General features: G+C 38.7%; 1 long non-coding RNA gene and 1 other non-coding gene across 2 annotated transcripts; one reads left to right on the top strand and one right to left on the bottom strand.

Annotated features, from left to right (window-relative positions):
- The first annotated feature begins 106 nt into the window (after window positions 1–106).
- Window positions 107–27,331, top strand: LOC123479701 (uncharacterized). The gene is made up of 4 exons (XR_006655400.2): window positions 107–623; window positions 6,121–6,232; window positions 11,359–11,509; window positions 26,577–27,331. It is a non-coding gene; the product is annotated as an uncharacterized lncRNA (long non-coding RNA).
- On the bottom strand, window positions 17,990–18,066 carry LOC112304639 (small nucleolar RNA SNORD56). Its single transcript, XR_002974770.1, has one exon. It is a non-coding gene; the product is annotated as a small nucleolar RNA SNORD56 (small nucleolar RNA).
- Window positions 27,332–27,454: the final 123 nt, after the last annotated feature.

Here is a 27,454-nt window from a genome sequence, read left to right as displayed (position 1 = left end):
GCGCCGCGCTCACGTGACCGCGACCCGCAGCCGCGCGCAGCCAGGGAGGCGGGAGCGGGAGCCGTAGGCCCCGCCCATGGGAGGATGGGGGGGGCCCCCTCCGGAAGCCCCCTTCCCTCCTAGAAGCAGAGGAATAGGAGCGTGCGACCGGAGCACAAAGCTTGACCCTAGGTCCGGCCCCGAACTTCATGGACCAGCTCGGGTGTGTTGTCCAGGTTCCAGCTGACTGACGGCATGCCTTTTCTCCCTATGCTAGAACACGGTTCTTCAGACCTAAAGGCACATTTAGTAGAGAATATATGCTGAACTGAATTAAGAAAGAAAAGTTTGGGACTGCGGAGGCGACACAATAGAATCCCTGAGGACATTAACCTGGATGGAGCAATTATGAATTACTTGACAAAGGATAAAATACACCTAGTAGCTGGGGTGTTAGTCAAGGATTTTCCCTAATTCAGTTTCTCAGCACTGAGATTCCCGCTGCTGAAATTAAGTGGTTCTAGGGAAATTAAGGGGGAGATTAAAATGCCTGGGAAGAAGACGAGAAAGCAAGGAGAACGAAAGGGTCTTTGAAAGATACACTTGCCAAGAATTGGTGGGCATTGTGGCGGAAAGAGCTCCAGGTATGGATTTTAGACCTTAATTCAAATTTGTCTTTACAGTTTACAAGATGTACGACTTAGTTGGTATGAACCTCAGTTTACCCGGTGGGGGATTCAGAGCAATGATATCTGAGGTAAAGGGAGACCCAAGCCCTGGTTCTAAGACCATACCTATTATATGATCAGAGATAAAAAAGCAGACTAAAATGTTTACCTCTCTCTTTAGTGGCAACACAGCTATACAACCATAGGCTTCTTGAGTCCACCATAAACATAAGCATTTGGTACTCATCACTAGTGATGGCATTAGATGGTATTAAAAATTATGAGACTGGATCATAAGGCGAAAGGTCTATTGCCATCCAGACATGTCCCCTGAATTCCAGACTTGTGTCTAACAGCATATTCAACATTTCCTTTGGATAGCACTACATGTCTCAAGGTCATCATGTCCAAAATGGAACTCCCCATCTTCCCCCTGAAATCTAACACTTCTCCCAGCTTCTTCATCCCAAATAGCAACGCCATCCTTCAGTCATTTGGCTTGGATTCTTTCTTTCACATCTCACTTTTAATCCATCAGGAGATTCTGTTGACTTCACCTTCAAACACATCCTGACTTCCCCACTTACCATCTCCCTGGCTGATCCAAGCCATCTCATGATCACTGTGAAAAGCTTCTGAACATGTCTCCCTATTTCCGCCATTGCAGTCTAGAGTCTTCCCCCTAAAATATAAGTCAAGCCCTAAAGATACAGCTCAGTTGGTTAGAGTGCTATCCGGTAACCGAAAGGTTGCGAGTTCCATTCTCAGTCAGTGCATATACCCAGGTTGTGGGTTCGATTCCCAGTGTGTGAGGGGTGGCGTGGTCCAAGTCTGGACACGAACAATCCCTGGTCCGGGCACATATGGGAGACAACTAATTATCATTAGTTCCTAAAAATAACAGGTGAATAAATAGGAGGCCCACCAAGTAGTTCAATAGTTCTACACAATTTTGAAATTCTAAGGTTAATTTTTAATTTTCTCACATGGGAACAATTGTTTCATTTGTATACATTCTATGAAATAAAATAATGAGCCTTGAAATTTCTTACTGTGTGTATAATAGATGCATTCCTAATTCAGTTGTTACAATTTACATTTAATGTAAAACATGGAATACAAACACACTAAGTGTGTGAGAATGGTAAAGATATGTAAGGAAACAGGCACTCTCACTGGGGCTGGGTATAAATTGGTGCTTTTCAGAAAGATACTCTTTAATATGCAAGAAGAAGCTACAAAACTTTTTAAATATATTTATTGATTATGCTATTACAGTTGTCCCATTTCCCCCTTTCACTCTACTCCATCCTGTCCACCCCCTCCCTCCCACATTCCCTCCCTGTAGTTCATGTCCATGGATCATACTGACAAGTTCTTTGGCTTCTACATTTCCTATACTATTCTTACCCTCCCCCTGTCTATTTTCTACCTACCATTTATTCTACTTATTCCCTGTACCTTTTCCCCCGTTCTCCCCCCTCCCTCTCCCCACTGATAACTCTCCATGTGATCTCCATTTCTGTGGTTCTGTTCCTGTTCTAGTTGTTTGCTTAGTTTGCTTTTGTTTTTGTTTTAGGTGTGGTTGTTTATAACTGTGAGTTTGCTGTCATTTTTACTGTTCATATTTTTTATCTTTTTCTTAGATAAATCCCTTTAACATTTCCTATAATAAGGGCTTGGTGGTGATGAACTCCTTTAACTTGACCTTATCTGGGAAGCACTTTATCTTCCCTTCCATTCTAAATGATAGCTTTGCTGGATAGAGTCATCTTGGATGTAGGTCCTTGCCTTTCAGGACTTGGAATACTTCTTTCCAGCCCCTTCTGGCCTGAAAGGTCTCTTTTGAGAAATCAGCTGACAGTCTTATGGGAACTCCTTTGTAGGTAACTCTCTCCTTTTCTCTTGCTGCTTCTAAGATTCTCTCCTGTTTAATCTTGGGGAATGTAATTATGATGTGCCTTGGTGTGTTCCTCCTTGGGTCCAGCTTCTTTGGGACTCTCTGAGCTTCCTGGACTTCCTGGAAGTCTATTTCCTTTGCCAGATTGAGGAAGTTCTCCTTCATTATTTGTTCAAATAAGTTTTCAATTTTTTGTTCTTCCTCTTCTCCTTCTGGTACCCCTATAATTCCGATGTTGGAACATTTAAAGATGTTCTGGAAGTTCCTAAGCCTCTCCTCATTTTTCCAAATTCTTGTTTCTTCCTTCTTTTCTGGTTGGATGTTTCTTTCTTCCTTCTGGTCCACATCATTGATATGAGTCCCAGTTTCCTTCCCATCACTACTGGTTCCCTGTACATTTTCCTTTGTTTCTGTTAGCATAGCCTTCATTTTTTCATCTAATTTGCGACCAAATTCAACCAATTCTGTGAGCATCCTGCTTACCAGTGTTTTAAACTGTGCATATGATAGGTTGGCTATCTCTTCGTTGCTTGTTTGTATTTTTTCTGGAGCTTTGATCTCTTCTTTCATTTGGGCCATTTTTTTTGTCTTGGCGCACCTGTTACATAAAGGGGCGGAGCCTTAGGTGTCCTACGGGGCGAGGTAATGCTGGTCGCTGCGCTGCTGTACTTGGGGGAGGGGCCCAGAGGGAGTAAAGGCCCTTGCTCCACTGTCTGCCGGATTTTAGTCACTCCCTCCGCTACCCACAATCAAATTGGGCCCCTCTGGTGCTGATTCCCGAGTGGATGGGCTTGTGTGCACTCTAGGCCCCTGTGGGTCTCTCCAGCGACCTCTCCTGTGAGGCTGGGAGTTTCTCCCGCTGCCACCTCAACCCCCACGGGTGTTTTCAGTCAGAGGTTTGAGGCTTTGTTTCCCCACACTGGAGCCCTGGTTTGCCTGGTCTGCTTTGCTTCCCCGCCATTCCTCCCGGTTTATCTATGCACGAATGTGGGGCCGCAGGGTCTGCCCCCCACCACGTTGTGGTGTCTGCTAGCTGCAGCCTGGCCTGCCCTGTTCCACAGTCCGCCACCTCTCTGGGTCCGCCAGCCGCCGCCTTCCTGTGAGTCCTCTCCACCCCGGCTGCCCATCTCCGCCCCACCTACCGGTCTGGATGAATGTTTCTTCTTTATCTCCTTGGTTGTCGGACTTCCATACAGTTCGATTTTCTGTCAGTTCTGGTTGTTTTTTGTTTTTAAATTGTTATTGTCCTTTTTTTGGTTGTGTGAGGAAGCACAGTGTGTCTACCTATGCCTCCATCTTGGCATGAAGCTCCTCGAAGCTACAAAACTCTTTATGCCTTGGACTTCCACCGCTAGGAATCTATTCTAAAGGAATAACCAGATATGTAAGCAGACTTATGTACAAAAAGATGTACCATAATGTTGATTCCATCAATTTTTAGAGTGAAAAATGAGACACAGTCTAAATGTCCAGGAGCCAGGGAATGGGTATATAAAGTACAGCAAATCTTTCAGAAAAAAATATACTAAGACCTTTAAAAATAGTATTTTTAAAAAATATTTAAGGATAGGGAAAACTTCAGTGGAAAAATTAGAAAAAAAATTGATCAGAGGAATCTCTTCTTTGTAAAAATATCTGAAGAAGGAATTATAGAATTAAAACATCACCATTTAAAAACTTTTAGTAAGCAAATGGACCTAGGCAATGATTATTGTATTGATAGCTGCTAAATCACAGACCATGAAACAGTTATTATGTACCTTGTTATTAAACTACACAATACTATCTTTTAAAAAGCCTTGCCAAAAAATTCAAAACTGAATCTGGTCAAGCCCAGACCTAACTACCAATTTATGGAAATTAAGAGCAGAGGAGTGTTTTAACTACACTGTAGCAATGCAGTCAGTCCAATCTGGATGTAGGAAACTCAGCAAGACAACTTGGTTTCTTTTAAAAAATTGCTTTGAAAGAATAGAAAGAGACAGAGTAGGAAGCTATAGATTAAGAAAATCTTAAATCATATGTCAATCAATTGTAGTATATGAACTTTCCAAATAGTCTGATTCAAACAAAAAAAAACCCCTATAAATTATATACAGGGACTGGCAAAAGTAGGTTTATAGTTATGAGTACACAAAACACAAAGTTTATTTGTGCATTATGTATTAATGTATTTGTTTTATAACTGTAAACCTATTTTATATGATAATCAGGGAAATATGAACACTAGGTATTTGCTAACATTAAGGAATCATGTACAGTGGTAAAGAAACATATTTTAAAAGATTTCTGCCCTGGCTGGATAGCTCATTTGGTTAGAGCATTGCCCCAATATGGCAAGGTTGTAGGTTCAATCCCCAGTCAGGGCACATACAGGAATCAACCAATGACTGCATAAATATGTGGAACAAGAAATCAATGTCTCTCTCTTCCTTCCTCTCTCTCTTTAAAAATCAGTCAATAAATTAAGAAAGAAAAAAAAAAGGATTTCCTGTCTTTAGCCCTGGCTGGTGTGGCTCAGTGGATTGATTGCTGGCCTGTGAACCAAAGGGTCATTGGTTCGATTCCCAGCTAGGGCACATGCCTGGGTTGCAGGCCAGGTCCTCAGTAGGGGCCATGTGAGAGGCAACCACACAGTGATGTTTCTCTCCCTTTCTTTCTCCCTCCCTTCCCCTCTTTCTAAAAATAAATAAATAAAATCTTCAAAAAAAAAGATTTCCTATCTTTAATAAACATATGAATCATTTATGAATGAAATGATGATAATGGAATTCCCCGTTCTACCACTTTTTGGCATTGTAACTCCGGAAAACTTACTTAACCTCTCCAGGTCCTAGGTGTCTCATCTGTGAATAAGAACTATTGGAAAGACCAAGTTTCTGAAACACAAAGAGAATATTAGGACTTACCATTGCACTTCCAAGTAAGCTTCTGACAAATTTCTTTTCCTCTAGTAAACAAATCTATTGTAGGGTCTCATACAGAGTATGGTTTCTTATACTAGACTCAGATTTCGATATTATCCTTAGGGATATTTAAAATAACATTTTTATTTTATTTTTAAAGATTTTATTTACTTATTTTTAGAGAGCAGGGAAGGGAGGGAGAGAGGGAGAGAACCATTAATACCTTGATCGGTTGACTCTAGCACACCCCCAGCTGGGGACCTGGCCCACAACCCAGGCATGTGCCCTCACTAGGTATCGAACCAGTGACCTTTCAGTTTGTAGGCCAGCACTCAATCCACTGAGCCACACCAACCAGGGCTAAAATATATATTTTTAAACTAAATTTTCTACATAGCACTTGCAAATAGTTTGATTTCACTATTTCTCATCTGTTCGTTTAAATGGTTGTCGAAACTTGCCTCCTAATTTATTTATTGTGGGTTTTTAAAAAAATAGTTTTCAATTTCATCAATCTTATCTTCATCTCATTTTTTAGCTATTTTGGATATATGGTTTTCCTTTTCCTCATTAGAGGTCATTCCATCTGCAAGACAGAACAGTACTTATGTTGCTATTAATTTGATTCTGTAAAATTAACAAATGACAATCTATTTTTCTTTTCCAGGAGAGGAAAACTCTATAAATATTATTTCATGAAACTGCAATGGATTCTTGAAATGATGTTTTGAAAGAAAACTGTTCTCAATGACACAGAGACCTTCTGGAGGAAAATGCCGGTAATTTGTACTGTTACCTTGATAACTTTACTAAAGTTACTGAAGTCTTAAAGTTTAGCACGGGCAGGCTTAAGAGTGAAATCACATTAACCAAGCTCAAAGGGGCCAGTGCATAAAGGCTGAGTGTCAATATTTAGATTTATAATAAAAAAAAATACACATATTACAGAGGCCAGAACACTCAAGTTAACAAGCCTAGCATATTCTCTCTCAGTGGGCACACCTCCAGGAGAACAGAGAAATATTTCAACCACAAGATTGAATAGTGGACGTGGAAATGGGACAAAGTATCTACATCAAATAACTTAAATGGTTACTGGTGAGAGCGGATGCACCTGCTTTCAGTTGGGTTAGATTTGCCCCTGGGAAAGTGATTTCTCACATTTTCCAAATTAGTTTCTTCCGCTGAGCAGTGCTGAATAAGTACAGCCAAAATTTCTTCAAGGATTTTTCTTTTCCTTTATTCAAAAGGCCAATCAATGTTCTCTCCCGATGGATACATTCTATAGCTATAAACAACAAATTCAAGGTAGCTTCAGTCTTATAGTGCTAGAAACCTGTCTTTCTTTTTAAGTGACATATCCCTGCTGGAAATCTATATTGTTTTTGTACTTTAACTCTAAAAAATGGAATTTTATTTCCCTTATTTATAATTTCTACTTGGGCCTCCCCATCACTGCCACCTTCCACGCACACATAAATCCCTCCCTATAATATTGTCAGCACCGTTAATTACACAGTTATACAAAACCAGAATTGGGGGTGAAAAAGTTTCTTTTTGAATACTCAGGAGAAAATTGATTCTTTTGTGAGATAAAAGATTGTCTTAGAACTTGTGAGGCCTTGTGAGAACATCATGTTTTTAACTTATAAATCTCAATAGATTTTTACTTTACTATCACTAAATCTAAATTCTAAATTTTGATTCTATTTTCAGTGTGGACCTCAGATGGAAAACACAAATGCTATCATTTATCTTCAGGGAGTATGAGAAATGACAAAGAAAATCTTTGCACAAAATGTATTTTTGAATGAATAAATACACACCTTTATACACTCAGGAATATTTACACATTTATATCAGTTATAATCTGAAAACAGCAAAAATATTTTAAACTCATGTTCTTTTTCAGCACCACTTATTTATTCTTTTTGTACGAAAGAGAATTACATATGTGTTTACATTGCATGATTATACATGTAATACTAGGGACTAGGAAATTCCATGTTAAGAAAACTACATGTCTGTAGCAAACGGTTCACAGATATTTCCTATTTATACAGCAGCTACTTCCTTTGTGAAAGAGTGAAATCAGATTTTGGAGCCGAGAGACCTAAGAATAGTGTCACCCTGCGCTGACACGACAGCTCTCCGTCAGTCCTCCTTCCTCCTCTAGAATCACCTCCAGATAGAAATGACCCCAGACGGAAAACTGCAACTCAGCATTCAAAGCTTTGAAAAATAACCAGGAAGGTTAGGAAAAGCAAAGGGCACAAGTACCAAATTTATAAGATCATCTCTTCAGACCAATTCTACTTGTACGTAAAGTGAAGTAACAGATTACATAAAATATATATAAAGTGGAATATAAAATATGGTAACAATATACATATTATAGCTCTTTCTGTATATAAGCTATCCCCGGAGAGGCAGTGTGTAATGAGTGAAGGCAGCTACCAGGTAAAATTCTCTGCACCACACTTTGACAGTTGTTTGACCTTGGGAAAATTATTTCATATTTCTGTGCTTCAGTTTCCTCATCTATAAAATTTGGGTGATATTAGTACTTATTTTATTGAGTCATGGTGAGGATGAAATGCATGCATTTATATAAATCATGTTAATTGGAGTTCACTGGTACATATACTTTTAAAATGTTTTTAAATTTTTAAAAATTTTGCCCTGACTGATGTAGCTCAGTCGGTTGGGTGCCATCTTGCAAAGCAAAACATCACTGGTTTGATTCCTGGTAGGGGCACGTGCCTGGGTTGCAGATTCAGTCCCTGGATGTTTCTCATATCGATGTTTCTCTCCCTTTCTTTCTCCCTCCCCTCCTCTATCTGAAAATAAATAAATAAATAAAATCTTTAAAAATAATTTTAAAATTTTGACATAATTTCAGACTTCAAAATTTTGACATAATTTCAGACTTCTTGTCTACAGAACCATGAGATAATAAATAGGTATTGTTTGAAGCCACTACATTTGTGGTAATTTGTTACAGCAATGATATAAAAATATTACAGATGCTTTGTTCCTCTTTTTTTAAGTATATTTTATTGATTATGCTATTACAGTTTTGCCAATTTTTCCCCCTTTATTCCCCCTCCACCCTGCACCCCCCAACCCTCCAGCTTTCCCCATCCCTTAGTTCATGTCCATGGGTTGTACATACAAGTTCCTTGAGTTCTGTTTCCCACACCATTTTTTACCTCTCCCCATTTAATGCCTACCAATTGTGCTTCTTCCTCCCTGTACCTTTCTCCCCCCCATTACTCCCTTTCTCCTCCCTGCTGAAAACCCTCCATGTGATTTCCATTTCTGATTCTGTTCCTATTGTAGTTGCTTGCTTAATTTTGTTTTTGTTGTTTTTCTTTTATTTTTTAGGTTCATTTGTTGATAATTGTGAGTTTGTTGTCATTTTAGTGTTCCTATTTTTGATCTTCCTTTTCTTAGATGAGTCCCTTTAACATTTCATATAATAAGGGCTTGGTGATGATGAACTCCTTTAACTTGACCTTATCTGGGAAGCACTTTATCTGCCCTTCCATTCTAAATGATAGCTTTGTTGGATAGACTTTTCTTGGATATATTCCTTGCCTTTCATGACTTCAAATACTTCTTTCCAGCCCCTTCTTGCTTGTAAGGTTTCTTTTGAGAAATCAGCTGATAGCCTTATGGGAACTCCTTTATAGGTAACTCTTTCCTTTCCTCTTGCTGCTTTTAGAATTTTCTCTTTGTCTTTAATCTTGGGTAACTTAATAATGATGTGCCTTGGTGTGTTTCTCTTTGGGTCCAGCTTCTTTGGGACTCTCTGGCTTCCTGGACTCTCTAGAAGTCTATTTCCTTCACCAAATAGGGGAAGTTCTCCTTCATTATTTGTTCAAATAAGTTTTCAATTTCTTGCTCTTGTTCTTCTCCTTCTGGCACCCCTATAATTCAGATATTAGAACTCTTAAAGTGTCCCAGAGGTTCCTAAGCCTCTCTTCATTTCTTTGAATTCTTGTTTCTTCATTCTGTTCCCATTGAATGTTTATTTTTTCCTTTTGTTCCAAATGGTTGCTTTGAGTCCAGGTTTCCTTCCTGTCACTGTTGGTTCCCTGAATATTTTGCTTTATTTCACTTTGGGTATCTTTCATTTGTTCTTTCATTTTCCGACCAAGCTCAATCAGTTCTGTGAGCATTTTGATTACCAGGGCTTTAAATTCTCCATCAGATAGGTTGGCTATCTCCTCATCGTTTAGCTCTCTACCTGTGGTTTTGCTCTGTTCTCTCATTTTCTTTGTCTCAGTGCACCTGTTAAGTTGTACAGGGGCAGGGCCTTAGGTTTTCAGCAGGGCGGGGCAACCCTCTGCTGCACTGAGGCGCTGCCTGTGGGGGAGGGGCCTGCTCCTCTCTAGAGCACTTTCCACCTGATTTGAGTGAGACTGGGAGTTTCTTCCACCACAGCAACAGCTGTGCACGGTCAGCTCTCCGTCTCAGTTTCTCCCTAAGTCAGCCCCACCCGCACAGTCCTCCACCTCGCTGTGGTTTCGCTCCGTCCGCCACCTTACTGGTCTGGTTGTTCTGTTTGACTGTTTCTTCAATCCCATGGTTGTCAGAGTTTCATGCAGTTTGATTTTTCTGGCACTTCTGGTTTTTTATTGATTTTAGATTGATTGTTATCCTCCTCTTGGTCATTCAAGGAAGTGAAGGGTTTCTACCTAAGCCTCCATCTTGGCGAGAACTCTGTTGTTTTGTTCTTCTTTAAACTGGGTACAAGCATGCCAAAGCACTTTGCATAAAGGATAATATTGTAGCCCTCAAACATCTAGCACCACCAGTACCAACACTAGATGTTAAATATACTTTTCAAAAAATGAAAAAAATATTTTACTGAAGAATCTTTTGGTGGCTAGGAGCAGAAAGCCACTCAAGCAAGTTAAATTAAAGGGAGTGTTTTGTAAGAAGAGAGGAGCTAATCTCGTGGACCACTGGCATAGGTAAAGAGCTCAGCACCCCACAAAGGAAGGGGGATCTGACAGCATTCCTGGAGAAGTTCCCTCACACCTTCAAGCAAGAGCAGAGTGAGAATAAACATAAACACAGATAATGTCAATGAAGGAGTTAAAATTAAACGCCTCATTTCCCTGCACACTGCACACTCATGGCTCATTTCCCTCCACACTGCACACTCATGGCTCATTTCCCTCCACACTGCACACTCATGGCTCATTTCCCTCCACACTGCACACTCATGGCTCATTTCCCTCCACACTGCACACTCATGGCTCATTCGACAGAGCCCTCTAAACTTGGTTATGTCTGAGCTTTGTAATTTAGGGTTTTAAAAATTTCTACAACAATGACACTCGTGGGAAACAGGAGAAGGTGTGCAGAGGGGTGTTCTGGATGGAAGTGGAATTTGCAGGTGTTCTGATGGACTGGATGTAGTGGTGACAGAGAAGGAAGAGCCATATATGATTCCCAGAATTTTGGCTCCCGTGTAAGCTCCAGGAGGACAAATACAGAATTTCTGTTTTCCTTATTATAGCTACAACGTTTAGCACACGGTAAATACTCAATAACAACGTTTGTTGTTCAGTGATGGAAAACCTTTGCATATGTTTCCTTAGCAGGGAAATGGCATGATCAGATTTGAGATTCAGAAAGTTAGCGTTGACAGCAGTGTGGAGGATGAACAGGGCTGAGTGCGGCAGGCTGAGAACTGTCTATAAAAGCTCAGTCTCCTCTCTGCCTGAGCATACAGCTAGACTGCATTTCCCAGGGTCTCTAAAGATAAGGGTGGCCATGGCCATGTACGTGTGCTGTGTGCAAAGGAATGTGAGATGGAAGGAGGTGCACCACTCTCACACCAGCACCTTCAGGCCAGGCTGAACCTTCTTCTGTTTTCTCTTTCTGCTAGCTGAAATATGGACATGGCGACCCTGCCTCAATTGTATCAGTAAGGAAAATGGCCTAGCCGATGGCAGACAAAAGATGGAAGGAGTTTGGATTCCTAAATTACTGTGTGAGGGAGAGTCACCTGCTGACTTGGAAACCCACTCGGGAATGAGGTGAGAAATAAACTCATTGTCCTTCAAGCCACCGAACTGTGGGGATCTGTTGTTTTCTATGAACGTAGCCGTCCTTATTAATGCAGAATGGCAGGTAGAGAGTGACACTAGAAACAGGGCTATTTCAAAAACCCTGGTAAGAGAAGATGAGTGCCTGTGATGGGTTGAGGGTGGGTAAGTGGAGAGAAGATACGGAGATAATTTTAAAATACACCCAACACGATTGCTTCATTTTCAAATTTCTTAAAATGCCGACACTTCTTTAGCCCACTACTGGGCTTCCAGCAAGGCCACTTCTATTCCCACCAGTTAACTAAAACTTTTTTTTCAAAAATTATTAGAGATCTAACCATGCACATTTAACCTCTGAGAAGAAAAAAGGAATAGGAATCCAAATCTAGAGACTTTTGGAAAACACAATACTCAAACAAATAAGAGACATTAGTGACAAGGAATAGACCCAATTGTTGGAACAATATAATAAAGGACAAAAGTATGCAAATCCTATGTAATGATTTAAGAGGAAGAAAGATGTGGAAGGCTCTTAACATTTTTCAAGTGGGCATTTGTTAATATTTTAAAAGATTATTCCCTGCTCCTCCCTCACCCAAAATAGCAAAGAACCGTGGGCTATTTATAATGCCCCAAATTTCAAAACAACCTAAATGCTCAACAATAAGGGTTTGGTTAAACTGATTACAGTAAATTCAAACAAGGAAATATTCTGTAGACATTTCAAATTGTAATGTTTATGATAATTATTAAAATAAAAATTTAAAAGTGATATTAAGTTTTTTTAAAGGTTAAAACACAGTCAGTATAGTATGTTCCCTTTCATTTTTATGGGTACGTAGAAAACAGTCTGGATGAAATCTCACCAAAACGTTAAGGGTAGTTATCTATGCTTGTATGCTTGAAGGTGATTTTCCTTTTCTTATTTTTATTTAGATAAAAATTTTCTGCTCTTCTAAATTAACATGTACTAATTGAGTAATTAAAATTGAAAATAAGAAGTGCTCACTACCACTAATCATTAGAGAAATGCAAACCCCAAACCACAATGAGATATCATTTCACACTGATAGGATGGCAACTATTTAAACAAACAGACAGACATAGAAATTAACAAGTGTTGGTAAGGATGTAGAAAAATTGGAATGGGATGTAAAATGGTTCAGCCACTGTAAGAAACAGAATGATGGTTTCTCAAACAGTTAAAAATAGAATCAACACATGATTCTGCAATTCTACCTCTGGGTAAATAACCAAGAGAATTGAAAGGAGGGTCTTAAAGAGATGTTTGTACACCCATGTTCATAGCAGCGTTATTCACAATAGCCACAGGTGGAAGCAACCCTAGTGTCCTTTAATGGATGAGTGATTAAACCCAACGAGATATATCCATAGAGTAGAATATTATTTAGCTTTAAAAATGGAAATTCTGACACATGTTACAACATGGGTGAACCTTAAGGACATTATGTTACTTGAAATAAGACAGTCACAAAATAGCAAATATTGTATGACTCCATGTATGAGAGGTAACTAGAGTAGTCAAATTCATAAAAACAGGAAGTAGAATGGTGGTTGGCCAGGGAAGGGAGAGGGGAATGAAGTCGTTTAATGGGAATAGAGTTTCAGTTTTGCAAGATGAAATCATTCCCAAGGCCGGTTGCATAACAGTGTGGATATACTTAACACTACCGAACTGAACACTTAAACATGCTTACAATGGTAAATTTTATGTTATGTGTATTTTACAGAATTTTAAAAATTTCATAATTAAAAACAAACACAAAGGAGTTCTCCAAAGGAGAGTAAGAATATGAGAAAATGGCTCACAATTGTCACTTCAGAAAACCTCCGTGACCAAGCCAGCTCTTCTGTGGTCACTCTATTATGTGCCTTATCTACTTATTTTGTATTTAATTACTTTGATCTTTTGGACAAACAACTTTGATCTTTTTTTCATGCTTTTGCATGAAATTATATTATAAAACCCTTCTGAATGGGCATCCTTTCCTACTTTCTTCTCTATAAATAGTAAATGTTTACTATCTTGGAACTAAGAAAATTTTGGAAACTCAAAGATTTTCTTGTGAATTCCTAGTAAGAATGATTAAAGAGAAAAAATGAACAGATACACCAAGTTCCGGATTTTTATGTTTTCTAGTAAGGCATTCTTCTAAGTTCTGTTCAATTGTTATTCAGGATCACAGTAAACAACACAAAAGATATAATTCAAAAGTAAAATCTTAACTATACAAGGTGGGGCAAAAGTAAGTTTACAGTTGTTTGTATGGAAAATAATACAATAATTAATAAATAATAATGCAAGAATGAACTCTGTGTTTGTAAACCTACTTTTGCCCTACCCTGTATTTTTCCTTCTTTTCCTACACAATCAACTGGTGTGAATGATAAAATTACATTACAGTGGAGCTGGAGGAAGGGTTTAAATCTCTTCTCTTTTGCCTTTAATTTGCCTGAGGCTTGGTTGAAACAGTTGCCTGAACCTATTACTGTGGTTCATTTCTCCTCCTTTCCTAGGTAGTCAATTGTGTGCCCTTCAGCCTGGGTTTTCCAGGGAGGTTGAAAGACTGGGAAGTCATCAAATGTGTGCGCAATGCTTGCTGAAAATTTTACTTCTTTAGATCAACCACAAAAATACTACATTTAATAAGAAAAATGTAGTATAACATTGAGGAAGGAAAAAGAAAGGAATGAAATTGACTTTTGTGAAGAGTATACTCCATGTGAGAGTCTGCTTTAATATTGAGTTATTTGTTATGTAACTGTTAACCTTAAGATTATAATGCTTATTTCCTTGTTTGGTATAGGGAATTTCATCTATTTATTGTATGTGTATTAAGGGAAATTAAACTTAAATTTACCCATCAGTCTTGTAAAATATTTACCTAGCTTTTAGGACTTTACAGATCTTGTTATAATTAACTCAATTAATATAAAAGACTATTAGGCTCTCTTCATTTAAGGAATAAAGCACTTATAGTCCCTTTTAAATCAATTATGGTACATGTAAAAATGAGTGGGGATTATGGGAGTTATATTTTTAAAACACATTATAAAACTAGTTTTTCCGTTACTGGTTCCTGAACCCACAACCCTCCCCAACACGAAAAACTTACCTATTAACTCATTTAAAATTTATCTAATTATTTGATCATAGAATACTTGTAGCAGGTATGTTAATGAAGTAGGAATATTGCCTTTCAATGATATTTATGTGTCAATTAGGTATTATCTGGGGTATGCTAATGCAAATGAAGCCTATTTTTTGGGTCGCAATTAAATATTCACCAAAATGAGGTTTAAAATGTAGCTTGAAAAAAAAACCCACTGCTAAATGTAAACTGTTCTGCAATAATTTTCTAGTACCTCCTTCCTCAGACTGATAGCTACATTAGCACTTGTCTAAGATAGCAGCATCACAAGTTCTTTCTGGTTACTCTTGGGAAAATCAGTTTCATTTTTCACTTAGAAACCCCATTAACCCAAGTATATTATAGCATTTTTACATTGTCACCATTATTTCAAGTCATTTGCACACCGTACCAACATGTTTACAAGAACAGAGTAACCACCTTAAGTCATATGCTTGTGAACCGTGAGCAGAAGTATATCTGTCAAAATGGGCTTCTTGTGGTTAACTGGGCCCAAATTCAAAAGCAGAGTGTAGCTGCCATTTTTGACAGAGGCCTCTCACATAGTCCGTGTTTTGGGGAAAGCCACCTACTGAGCTTTCAGCCTCCTGTACTTTGCTCCTGCCTGTTTACTCTCTCTGAGTCAACCACTTCAGGGAAGCCCTGACTTTGTCTCTCCACCAGTGAACTGAGAGGTACCCCTACAATCAGAACTACACAAATTGCATCCTCATTTGCATCTATACTGACCAGTCGGGACTGCACAATTTGGAACCCTCATTAGCATAAAACAGATCAAATTCGGAACTTGAGTGGGAACTTTATAAAAGATGGCCTCCCATTTGTCTCAGTGGAGCACAATTTAAGTTGCTACCTGAATCTGTGTCTCCTGGGCTACAGCTCCTTTTGTCCAAATAAATGCTTTTTATTCTTTACTAGAGTCTCAAGTTAATTTTGGTTTACATGCTTTTGATTTTCACAAAGCATTCATATGTGGTATATTTACTAATACCTAAAATTAAGGCATTTAGGAAATATTTTATGATGAATAGATATTGTTCAAATGGTAATCAGAAATAGTGAATCATATCAATTAACATTCAAAATAACTTCCAAAGGTGAAAAAGGGCCTTCATTAAAAAGTTCTTTCTTCTAATCAATATTTGTAAGAGCTTCAGTCTCTACTTATAGAATCTCTTTCAGTTTGACTTGCTCCTTCACTGCCTTCCCTAAGGTCATTAGCATTTACCTTAACCTGGCCAGTCATAGATAATTAAGTCAGTCATCAGTCTTATTAAACAGTTTATTCATATAAAAGTTTAAGTTGTATTTCATTGCCTTGGAATGATAATTCTAGAATATAAAGATCTTTTCTTAAATACGCGTGAAAAACCAGTTATCTCAATTTTTTTTAAGACACACTTTAAGTAGAGAATATTCACTCACTGATTTTCACAAAGCATTCACAAAGTGGAGCATCAATTGTGCTCCACGAGACAAATGGGAGACCATCTTTTACAGAGGAATTTCCCACCCAAGCATGAGTTGACAACTTTGAAGTCATTAAATAAAATAATAAAAGCTTATAGTCATCAGGTACTTACTTAATAGGTACCATGCACTGCTCTAAGAACTTTATATGAGTCAATTTATTTAATTCTCATAAAAATTCTATAAGAGAGCTGCTATTATTGTAGTTTCACAGACTCGGGGAACCAAGGTCAAGTCACTTGTTCAAGATCACATAGTTTGTAAGTAGAGGAGCCAGAATTCTCTCCCAGCCCATTTGTCTTTGTTGGGCACCAAAAATATGACCGAAAATGTTAGTAACGTTAAGAGAAGAGAATTTGTTTTAACAGCAGAACTATATCAAAATTACCCCTCACCATCTCCTTTTGTACATACACCTCTATTTCTTGCCTAAAGCAAACAGCACATATCCATCAGCACTCTTTCACACGAAGTCCAGGTGAGGCCTCCGAATCCTTCCCCCCTCGACATACCTGATAGCTGGCATGCAAGAGGAACCTGTGCACCTTGCCCAGCGGGGCACTGAAACATGCGGCTTAACACAGCTATGTGTATGCAGTGTTTCCGTCTTTTTCCTTTCTTTTTACGATGTATTTTAGAGAAAACTTTCCAGGCCAAAGCAAGTTGAAAGGTTACTGCTTCCATTACTGACAACTCCATTTCATTGTGTATTTGTTTGGGGTTAAATTCTCTGGAAGCGGAGTCTAAACTAGGAAATAGCATGCATGTAGTTCATTGAGGAAGTGCTTCCAGGAGAAAGGGAATGAGGAAAGCAGGGAAAGGAAAGATTTATTGATCCAGAAGGGGCCAACTGAGAAGATGGGAGCCATAGTGGTATCTCAAATCCATCTTACGAAAAGTACAGAGTTCAGGCTGCTTTTATGCCAAGGAAAGGGGAAGTGGGACGGGCAAGAGGTGATTGACCACCACAGAAATCTGGGCCCCGGCAGAGGTCTGAGGAAGATTGTGCTAGTTGACGTCAGTCTGGTCCGGCAGTGTCTGCAGATCTTTGACAAACAATACATACTTCCCTTATCTCCCGAGCAGCAGAATTCCTCGAATGATTAGCATGTCTATATGCAAGACTCAGCAGAAGCTGTTCGCCTGAAGGCCATGGGAACACTGTAGGCTTGACCAAGATGAAGTCAGATACCGAGCATTTCATTCTGTTGCAAAGAGAGAGTAAGCAGATATTGGCAAAGACAGGCAAATCATTCCATGGGGACAATGGCTAGAATGAGAATCAGATTCCAGTTTAAGTTTCTTTTCTAAAACTATCACATACCATGAAATTCATCACCACTCTTTTCTCAGTGTTCCTTGTGCAGCATGAAGTAAGAATATATTACAGGTGGGTTTACGCCAAATGGGTGGTAAAACGTGTTCTAGGTGAAATCCTTGCTCCACAGCCTTCTTCCTCACAAGAGCCTGTGTTAGTACCCCTGGCTTTCTCAACCCGTGAGGTTGCTTCATTTAAGTACAGTCTTTCTTACCTGCCACTTTCCACATGGCTTCTCTGCGTCTATAAAGCTGTCTAGCAACACCCATGTTTAACATGACTCAATCGCTCAGTGCTGCCGGCATTTGCTGTATTTCCCACGGCAGCCTCCAGGTCAGCTGCCTGAGCTCTGCCTCCGCCAAGATCCATGAGTCCTTTGCCCTTTCACCTCAGTCCCAATCTCCTTATTATTCCCCTTTCCAGTTCTTTTCCAAAACACAAGGTTGAAGGAAGACACAAGTCTGCATGAGTATGGTGAAATACATATTCTACAGGTTATTTGTTTTTTAACTCAGACCCGAAGTATCAACACCCACTAGTTGAACTGCTGTTGACAAATACAGGATACTTTTCTATTCTTTAAGAAATGAATTCTATTCTGTTTTTATTTGCTAATTATCTTTTTAAATACACTACCAATAGTGGCTGTTATTAGTGCTCAAAGTAATCCAAAAAGTAATTTCATAAATTAGAAACAAGTTTAGGAGGAAAAAATCTCCTGAAACTGGAGGCAGTAAAAATTCATGTAGCATAAAAGAGTTTAGCTTTTTGCAGACAAACCCCATTTTGCTGCCAAGGAAACTGGGGCTTAGAGTGTAAGGTGAGAGTCAAACTCACGTTCACGTTCCCAGTGAGTACACTAGATTGTTTCACAAAGATAGAGATGTAATCATACACAAAAAAATAAAAATAACAAGACTCCAGCTAATGCAGAAGAAAGTTGAAACCAAACTGTATATGAGAAGGTCCATGGGAGCACAAAGAGAAGAAAACATGAGCTTAAGGGATGTTTCTGTCCTGTGTGGTCACAATTCAATGAACTGTCTCTTTTCTTTTTAAAGGATAATTTTTTTCTTCCTTCCTTCCCTCCTTCCTTCCTTCCTTTTCCTTCCCTCTTTCCTTCCTACCTGCCTTCCTTCCCCCACCCCCCACGCTCTGCCTTCTTCTTTTTCCAGCTTTATTTAGATATGATTCACATACAACTCACTCATTTAAAGTGTATAATCCAATGGTTTTAAGATATTCAGAGTTTTGCAACCATTACCACAATCAATTTAGAACATTTTCATTCCCCCCAAAGAAACCCCACACCAATTTGCTATCACCCTCAATTTCCCTATCCCCTCATCCCCAGGCACCCACTAATCTCTCTGTCTGTATAGAATTATCTATACTGAACATTGTATGTAAGTGGAATAATATAATATGTGACCTTTTGTAACTGACTTGTTTCACTTAAATTTTTTTTAAAGATTCATCCATGTTGTAGCATGTCTCAAAACTTAATTCCTTTTTATGGCTGAATAATGTGGATATTATCCACTTTATCCATTCACTGGTTGATGGACATTAGGTTGTTTACACTTCTGACTATTAGAAAAAGTGCTGTTCTGAGAACTTGTGTGCTCATGGGGTCCTCTTGGGGACATACTCAGGAGTGGAATGCTAGGGCAGATAGTAACTCTATGTTTAACTTTTGAGGAAGTGCCAAACTGTTTTCAAAGGAAACTGCATCATTCCCATCAGGAGTGTTTGAAAGTTCCAATTTCTCCACTTCCTTACACACACTTGTTATTGTTGGTCTTTTTTTTTTTTTTTAATAGCTATCCTAGTGGGTGCCAAGTGGTATCTCATTGTAGTTTTGATTTGTATTTCCCTGATAACTAATGATGTTGAGCGTCCTTTCATATGCTTATTGGGTATTTATATATCTTCTTTGAAAAAATCTCTATTCAGAAATTTGCCCTTTAAAAATTGAGTTATTTGTCATTTCATAGGATAGTTCTGTTTTGAGATCTGCATACAATTTTGGAGATAGACCAATAAATTATTACCACCTGTCATTTTAAATTCTCTTATTTTTGCTTTTAATTCTTTTATCACATGACTAATACATATCCGCTGCTGTTAAACTAGAAAAACTCAGATAAGTAAAAGGAACATTAAAATTAATTTTAACCCCACCATCAAGAGAAAACTTGTTTTCGTTATATATATATATATATCATTCTAGTCTTTTTTGTTTATGTAAATAAATAGTTGTAAAAACTATAGCAGCCTGTACATATTGCTTTGTGATCTGCGTTATTTCTCAATAATACATAGTAACCCTTACATATCATAAAATACAACACAACAACACTATTTTTAAAGGCCACATTATATTCTTTTGTCTAGATGAGCAATAATATATTTAATTAACCTTTATGGCTTGACATCTAGTGATCCTGGCAAAGAAAAGTACTATTATAAACATGACTGTAGCTAAATTTTTGCCCAACCCTTAATCATCTTCTTGAATAAATTTCTAGAAGTAAAAAAATTAATGGGTCAAAGAATGTGCATATTTTAAGGTCTACCTAGTAACACTGAATATATTTGCACTTTCATGAGCAATAATGAGAGTGCCTCTTTCTTGGCACCCTTGCCAACACTGGCCATTATCTTTTAAAAACCCTTTCTCAGCTAGTGGGATTAAAAATATATTATTGTTGGTTTAATTTGAATTTATTTGACTATCAAGATGGTATATTTTTGTCTATATATTTGTTGGCTATGTCAGGTATAGCTGGTTGCTACCCAATATCCATTCTTCTTTCTTCCCTCATTAACAGAGATCCCAATTTTAAGGGACAGTAATATGTCTAGCCAAAAGAGTACACTTCCTAGTCACCTTTGTACGTAAGGGTCGCTGTCTGTCACAGTGCCGGACAGTAAGATCAAAGCATGTGTTGGGGCTTCCAGGAAGGCCTTTTAAAAGGGAATCAGACACAGCTGGCATGTTCCCCCCCACACACTTTGTCTGAAACAGACATGGTGGCTATAGCTGCAGCTGTCATGTCTGTTTCAGACAAACATGGTAGCTGCTGGTTTAGCAACAAAACTCGGGAACTATCGTAGGAACAAACATGGAACCTTAGTCAACTAGGGCTGACATAACAAAATACCGAAGACTGGTGGGCTTAAACAATAGAAATTAATTTTCTCATAGTTCTAGAGGCTGGAAGTCAAGATCAGGGTACCAGCATAGTCCCTTCCTGGTGAGTGCTCTCTTCCCAGCTTGGAGACAGCCACCGTCTCTACGGTGTCTTCTTCACACGCAGACAGACAGAAAGAGAAATCTCTCTTCATTTTCTTAGAAGACCATATAGTCCAATAGGATTGGGACTCCACCCTTATGGCCTCATTTGCTTTAACTTACCGATTTGGAGGAGAGACAGTTCCTTTAATAGCACAGGGAAGCTTTTGCTAAGGGAACAAAAAGACCTTGGCCTTGAAACCCCTGAGCTAGCTCACTAGCCCAAATGAAAATCTTTTCTAGAAGATCTTATTTAAGCAACGATTACTTGAGTTTTCTGTTACATAAAACAATAACACAAAACTCAACTCCTAATTGATAGTCTGCCATTCATAATTCCTTAATGAATTGCTTATTCAGTCCAGGCTGCTCTCTCTGCCACCAGTTTGCAGCCTCTCCAAAGCAATGTCAAATTAAGTTGATGTTAAGCACTACTTTTATAGAAGCCAATATTTTCAAAAAATTTTTTTACTCTTTTCTGAAAATATATGCTATATTTTTTATTTTATTTTTTAAAGTGTACTTTATTGGTTATGCTATTATAGTTGTCCAATTTTTTCCTTCCCTTTATTCCCTCTGTCTTGTACCACCCCTCCGACTGGCATTCCCACCCCCTTAGTTCATGTCCATGGGTCGTACATATAAGTTCTTTGGCTTCTCCATTTCCTATACTATTCTTACCCTCCCCCTGTCAATTTTGTACCTACCATTTATGCTTATTCCCTGTACCTTTTCCCCTGTTCTCCCCCGTCCCTCTCCCCACTGATAACCCTCCATGTGATCTCCATTTCTGTGGTTCTGTTCCTGTTCTAGTTGTTTGCTTAGTTTGTTTTTGTTTTTTTAGGTTCAGTTGTTGATAGTTGTGAATTTGTTGTCATTTTACTGTTCATATTTTTGATCATCATCTTTTTCTTAGGTAAGTCCCTTTAACATTTCCTATAATAAGGGCTTGGTGATGATGAACTCCTTTAACTTGACCTTATCTGCCCTTCCATTCTAGATGATAGCTTTGCTGGATGGTATTCTTCTTGGATGTAGTCCTTGCCTTTCATGACCTGGCATACTTCTTTCCAGCCCCTTCTTGCCTGCAAGGTTTCTTTTGAAAAATCAGCTGACAGTCTTATGGGAACTCCTTTGTAGGTAACTGTCTCCTTTCCTCTTGCTGCTTTTAAGATTCTCTTCTTATCTTTTATCTTGGGTAATGTAATTATGATATGCCTTGGTATGTGCTTCCTTGGGTCCAACTTCTTTGGGACTGTCTGAATTTCCTGGACTTTCTGGAAGTCTGTTTCCTTTGCCAGATTGGGAAAGTTCTCCCCATTATGTTTTCAAATAAGTTTTCCATTTCTTGCTCTTCCTCTTCTCCTTCTGGCACTCCTATGATTCGGATGTTGGAACATTTAAAATTGTCCGGGAGGTTCCTGAGCCTCTCCTCATTTTTTTGAATTCTGTTTCTTCATTCTGTTCTAGTTGAATGTTTATTTCTTCCTTCTGCTCCAAACAGATTTGAGTCCTGGTTTCCTTCCCCTTACTGTTGGTTTCCTGTATATTTTTCTATATTTCACTTTGCATAACCTTCACTTTTTCCTCTATTTTGTGACCACACTCAACAATTTCTCTGAGCATCCTGATTACCAGTGTTTTGAACTGTACATATGATAGGTTGGTTATCTCTTCATTGCCTAGTCCTATTTTTGGAGTTTTGATCTGTTCTTTCATTGGGGCCACATTTCTTTGCCTCAGCATACCAGTCTGAATGAATGTTTCTTCTTTAATTCCTTGGTTGTCAGACTTTGTACAGTTTGATTTTCTGGCAGTTCTGGATATTTTTTGTTTTTAAAGTTGTTGTCCTCCTTTTGGTTGTGTGAGGAGGCACAGTGTGTCTACCAACGCCTCCATCTTGGCTGGAAGTTCCCATCTATAATCAAATTTTTTAATCTTTCATTTCTTTCAGCTGTCAACCAAATAAGGTAAATTGGTTCAATCCACTGATTCAACTAACTTCTCTTTTACTAATTCTATCTTTGATGTCATAATATGATTTTCCACTTTGCTACCCCCCTTGCCTAGAATACCTCTCATCTTCTATACTGCAGTTAAGACCTACCCATCCTTCAAAATCATGTTCAAACATTAATTCTTCAAGAATCCTTCCCCAGCTACTCCAACTTACAGTGTTCTCTTTCTCCTCTGAACTCTCTGACATTTATTTTGTGTACATTTACTTTCCCCTTTTGCATCACTTTACCTCTAATGTGTCCTGTCACTTGAAAAAAAAAAGGAAAGAAAATATTCTAAAACTTTGATCTGAGTGTTATATATGAAGAGTGTGCCTAGTGTTTGCTGGTGGTTATGATCATGAAAATCTTATTGTAGCTTTCTGTAATGCATGCTTACAGGGTAAGGGGAGCTCACTGTGCTCTTTAAGGGGTCTCCACTAAGTAAGTGGACAATAAAGTCCAATGTACGTAGCAAACCAACAACACCTTACTTACCACTGGCTCTACCACCAACTGGAACAAAATGTCATAATTGTACAATCATGCCCCATCAATGCTTTGCTCCTCCTACATCCAGTCTTTCTGAACTTTTAAAAATTTCTCAATCAAAGGAGGCTGTCTTTCTCCCCTTGGTCCTCATATATGCTGTTTGCTCTATCTTAGATGCTATTAACTTAAAGCAATCAACTGAAGAACTATTAGAACTATAAGAAAGATTAGAGAGGAGACTCGATATGGGAATCGCATGTGGAAATCAAGAGTTTCCTGAAAATCAAGAAAAACTAATAAGAAAATGTTATATAAGAGTAAATTTCCACTTACAATATTGGCAAAACAAAACAAAAGTTAGGAAAACATTTAATAGAAGAGTAAGACCTATTTATGAAAACTATAAAACTTGGCCAAAGGATTTAAAATTTTGTCCTTCAAACTAAATGGAAAGGAACACATACTGTGTAACCTGATTGGGAAGACCCAAACATAGTGATCAAATTAAATCTATAAATTTCAAGTCAATGGATTTTTAAAAATATACTTCACAAGATAAATCTGAAGTTCTTTGACTCCCTGTAGCATTGTTTGCTATAGCAAATGACTGGGAATTACTTAAATGTGCATTGGGAAGGAAAAGTAGAATGCTAGGTAGTTACTACAAAGAATGAGTCAGCTATAAATATTGACATTGAAAGCTGTCCAAGATCTATTGCTAAGTGAAAAAATGAACAGGGTGCACAATATGCTAACAGGGCCAAGATGAAGAGATGGATGTATGGATAGATGGACACACACGCACACACACACACATTTAGAATGTTTCTGGAATGCTACAGAAGGATTTAGTAAAGGTGTCTTCTTCTGGGGAGAGAACTGGGGGAACCGAGGATCAGAGATGGGAGGGAAACATACTTTTCATACATTTTTTTGTCATCGTGTGCATGCATTAATTAAAAAGAAAGAAAACTTCCCTGGCTGGGTAGCTCAGTTGGTTAGAACGTCGTCCTGTGTTGGGAACTGCCTTGCCTGGTTTCAGAGGCTGTAACCCGCCATGGTTAAGGCTAGGTCAGAGTTGGGACCATAAGCCACTAAGGAGACAAAGCTTATCTCCCTGGCAGGTGTGCCATCTCTGCCCACTTCACCCTGCTTGACCCTGAGCTTGACCAGTTAGCCAATGACGGGTAAGATTCCTCAAGGGAGGATCAACCTAAGACAGGCATGGTCACGGAAGAGGCCCGCAGGGAGGGACTCGGGGGGCTGTGGAAAAAGGGGGTGATGGACCCTCGCCCCTCAGCTTTGAAATAGCCTGAGTCCTCGTTCTGTCTGCAAGAAGTCTCCTAATCTCTTGGCTGCCTTACTTCCCTTGCCTGACTTAAGCCTGAAGCAATAACAGAGGGCAGTGCAGTCCTGTGCTGGGAGGGGTGGATTCCCTGGGGAATCAGACCTAAGAAAAAATGCATACAATCCTGTGAAACCTACTTAATTTGTACCCTCAGCTTAAAAGATAAGGGTCCAGACCTGAGATGAGTCTGGCGCCTAAAGTTTTATAGCCCTCTCACTAATTGACCGTAACTCAGAATAAGCCCTCAAAGTTCTCTGTAAATTATGTATTGTTTAACCCTTACTGGCTGACAATGATTGATGAGCTTTATCTGTATTCCTGTGCGAATGAACGTAATAAAAGCCCATAGAGGAAAGGGCTCGGGGCCCTTCTCCTTTGAGAGATCGGCCACCTCTCCTCCCCAAGCAGATCATGTCTTGGTAGACTTACTCTTCATCCATGGTGGATGGGGGCTGCGCTAAAGCTCCCCGACAGTCCTGATACACCAAAAATGTTGTGGGTTTGATCCCTGGTCAGGGCACATACAAGATGCAAGCAATGAATGCATAAATAAGTGGAACAACAAATCGATGTTTCTCTTTCTCTTTCTCTCTCTCCCTCTCTCTCCCCACCACTTTCTCTCTCTCAAAATCAATTTTTAGCCCTGGCTGGTGTGGCTGAATGGATTGAGTGCTGGCCTGTGAACTGAAAGGTTGCCAATTTGATTCCCTGTCAGGGCACGTGCCTGGGTTGTGAGCCAGGTCCCCAGTTGGGGTGTGTAAGAGGCAACTGATTGATGTTTCTCTTGTACATCAATGTTTCTCTCCCTCTCTCTCTCCCTCCCTTCCCCTCTCTCTAAAAATAAATAAATGAAATCTTTGAAAAAAATTTTAAATATCAATTTTTAAAAATCTGTTTATCAAACAAGTTCAGCTGGAAATACGTGTACAAGAATAGCCAAAAATTCAGGGGTAGGCAAAAGTAGGTTTATAGTTGTTCATATGGAAAAAGACATGCAGGTTATGATTATTATAATCATTTTATTAAAACAATGTCACAACTGTGAACCTGCTTCTGCTCACTCCTCCTCATTTTGACAAAGACAATGTGGGGGACTTATTCCACCTAATTTTAAAATATACTATAAAGATATAGTAATTAAAACTCTGTGATATTAGACCTGTTATTAAGTAGCTCCATGAAACAAAAGAGACCCATGTATATTGTTAGTCCAGGTTCACTGAGAACCAAGATGGAATGAGATGTTTCCCAGCTATTGGGGGAAATGCCTGTGAGGAAAAATAGCGAGCAGAAGGACCCGGGAATGTGCGGTCAGATCCCCATGCAAGAAGGAAGGCCTTAACCTGCAGTGTGGTTTTAAGAAAGTTTCAGAGAGTGGAATGGCGGATGTGAGGTCTGAGGAGTGGGGAGATAGGGACAGGTTGGGAAAAGGGTACAGACTTTCAGTGATAAGATGGATAGGGTTGGAGGGTCTAATGCAGTGATTTGCAACGTTTTTCATTTCATGGCACATATAAACCAATTACTAAAATTCTGCAGAACACCAACAAATATTTTTTTCCTGATCTGATGAAAAAATAGGTATAATTTTGATTCATTTACACCGAATGGCTATTGTGTTGGTCGTTGTCATTTTTTTATTTGACAATCTAAAGGAAAAGAGGTCAGTGCGCCTGACTAAATAGTCAGGTATAGCATGTTTTAAAAATTCTTGCAGCACACTGGTTAAATGTCACTGATCTGATGTATAACATAGTGTCTATACTTGATAACACTGTACTATGTAATTGAAATATGCAAGAAAGTAGAACTTGTGTTTTTAGAATTAGAATTATGGGTGGTGATGGATGTGTTAATTCACTGGTGAGAATCCTTTCACAATGTATACATGTATCAAATCATCATGTTGTGCCCTCTAAACGTATTACAACTTTATTTGTCAATTATACCTCAATAAAGCTGAAAAAAAAGAAACTTTCAACAAGGACAACAGGGAGTCTTCCAGCTAATGTCACTTGTCAGAAGAATTCTTATCTCCCAGAAATGGACCTACCTTAGTGTCGTTGCTGCCCTCAGTCACCAACTGGAAGCGACCCATGGGAACTGAGGCCTGGAGCAGAAACGATGATGGAGTCCAGAGCAGAAGAGCTGCAGTGACTGGTAATTACTTTCCGGCAGTAGGAGATCCGAGACCTCTGCATATGGCGTGTGTGCACACACACACTGATAGATGCAGGTATCAAAGTTTAGCATGTGATGAATGTGACATTTCAAGTCAGTGAAGGAAAAGATGATTCAATAAATGATGCTGGAATGATTGGCTCTGGATTTGAAGATTAAAATTTTATTTATATCCCAACCTAACATTTAAACGTTAAAAAAAAACCCTTAGAAATAAAAAGTAAAACAATATTTCCTTGGGCATGTAGAAGGTTTTTTAAATAAGAAAATCATTAAACCTGAAATTCATAAGGAAAAGGTTGGCGGTTAGGTTTTATAAAAATTTCAAGCTTTGTTATGCTAAAAAGATACAACAAATAAAAGACAAGCACCAGATTATTGAAACATGCACACACACACACAAACTAAACACAATATGGACTTGAAAAAGAAGTTCAAATGATCCTTAAGCCCAGAAAATGTTGCCATTCTTACTAGTAATTGGGAAAGTGCCATTTAACATAATATGATACTTTAGTTATTTATGCAGACTAGGATTTTTTAATTGATAGCATCCAGTATTGATGAGGAGTGGAGAAGAAAGCCCTCGGACACTTTGTTAAAAGAAGTGTAAAATGGTGCAGTTTTGAGGGAGGAAAACTGGACAGGAGTCATCA

The sequence above is a fragment of the Desmodus rotundus genome, chromosome 1, assembly GCF_022682495.2.
Source record: "Desmodus rotundus isolate HL8 chromosome 1, HLdesRot8A.1, whole genome shotgun sequence".
In the NCBI taxonomy this organism is placed as follows: Eukaryota; Metazoa; Chordata; class Mammalia; order Chiroptera; family Phyllostomidae; genus Desmodus; species Desmodus rotundus.
Note: the sequence above shows the minus strand (reverse complement) of the source record. Positions and strands in the feature narration are given on the sequence as shown.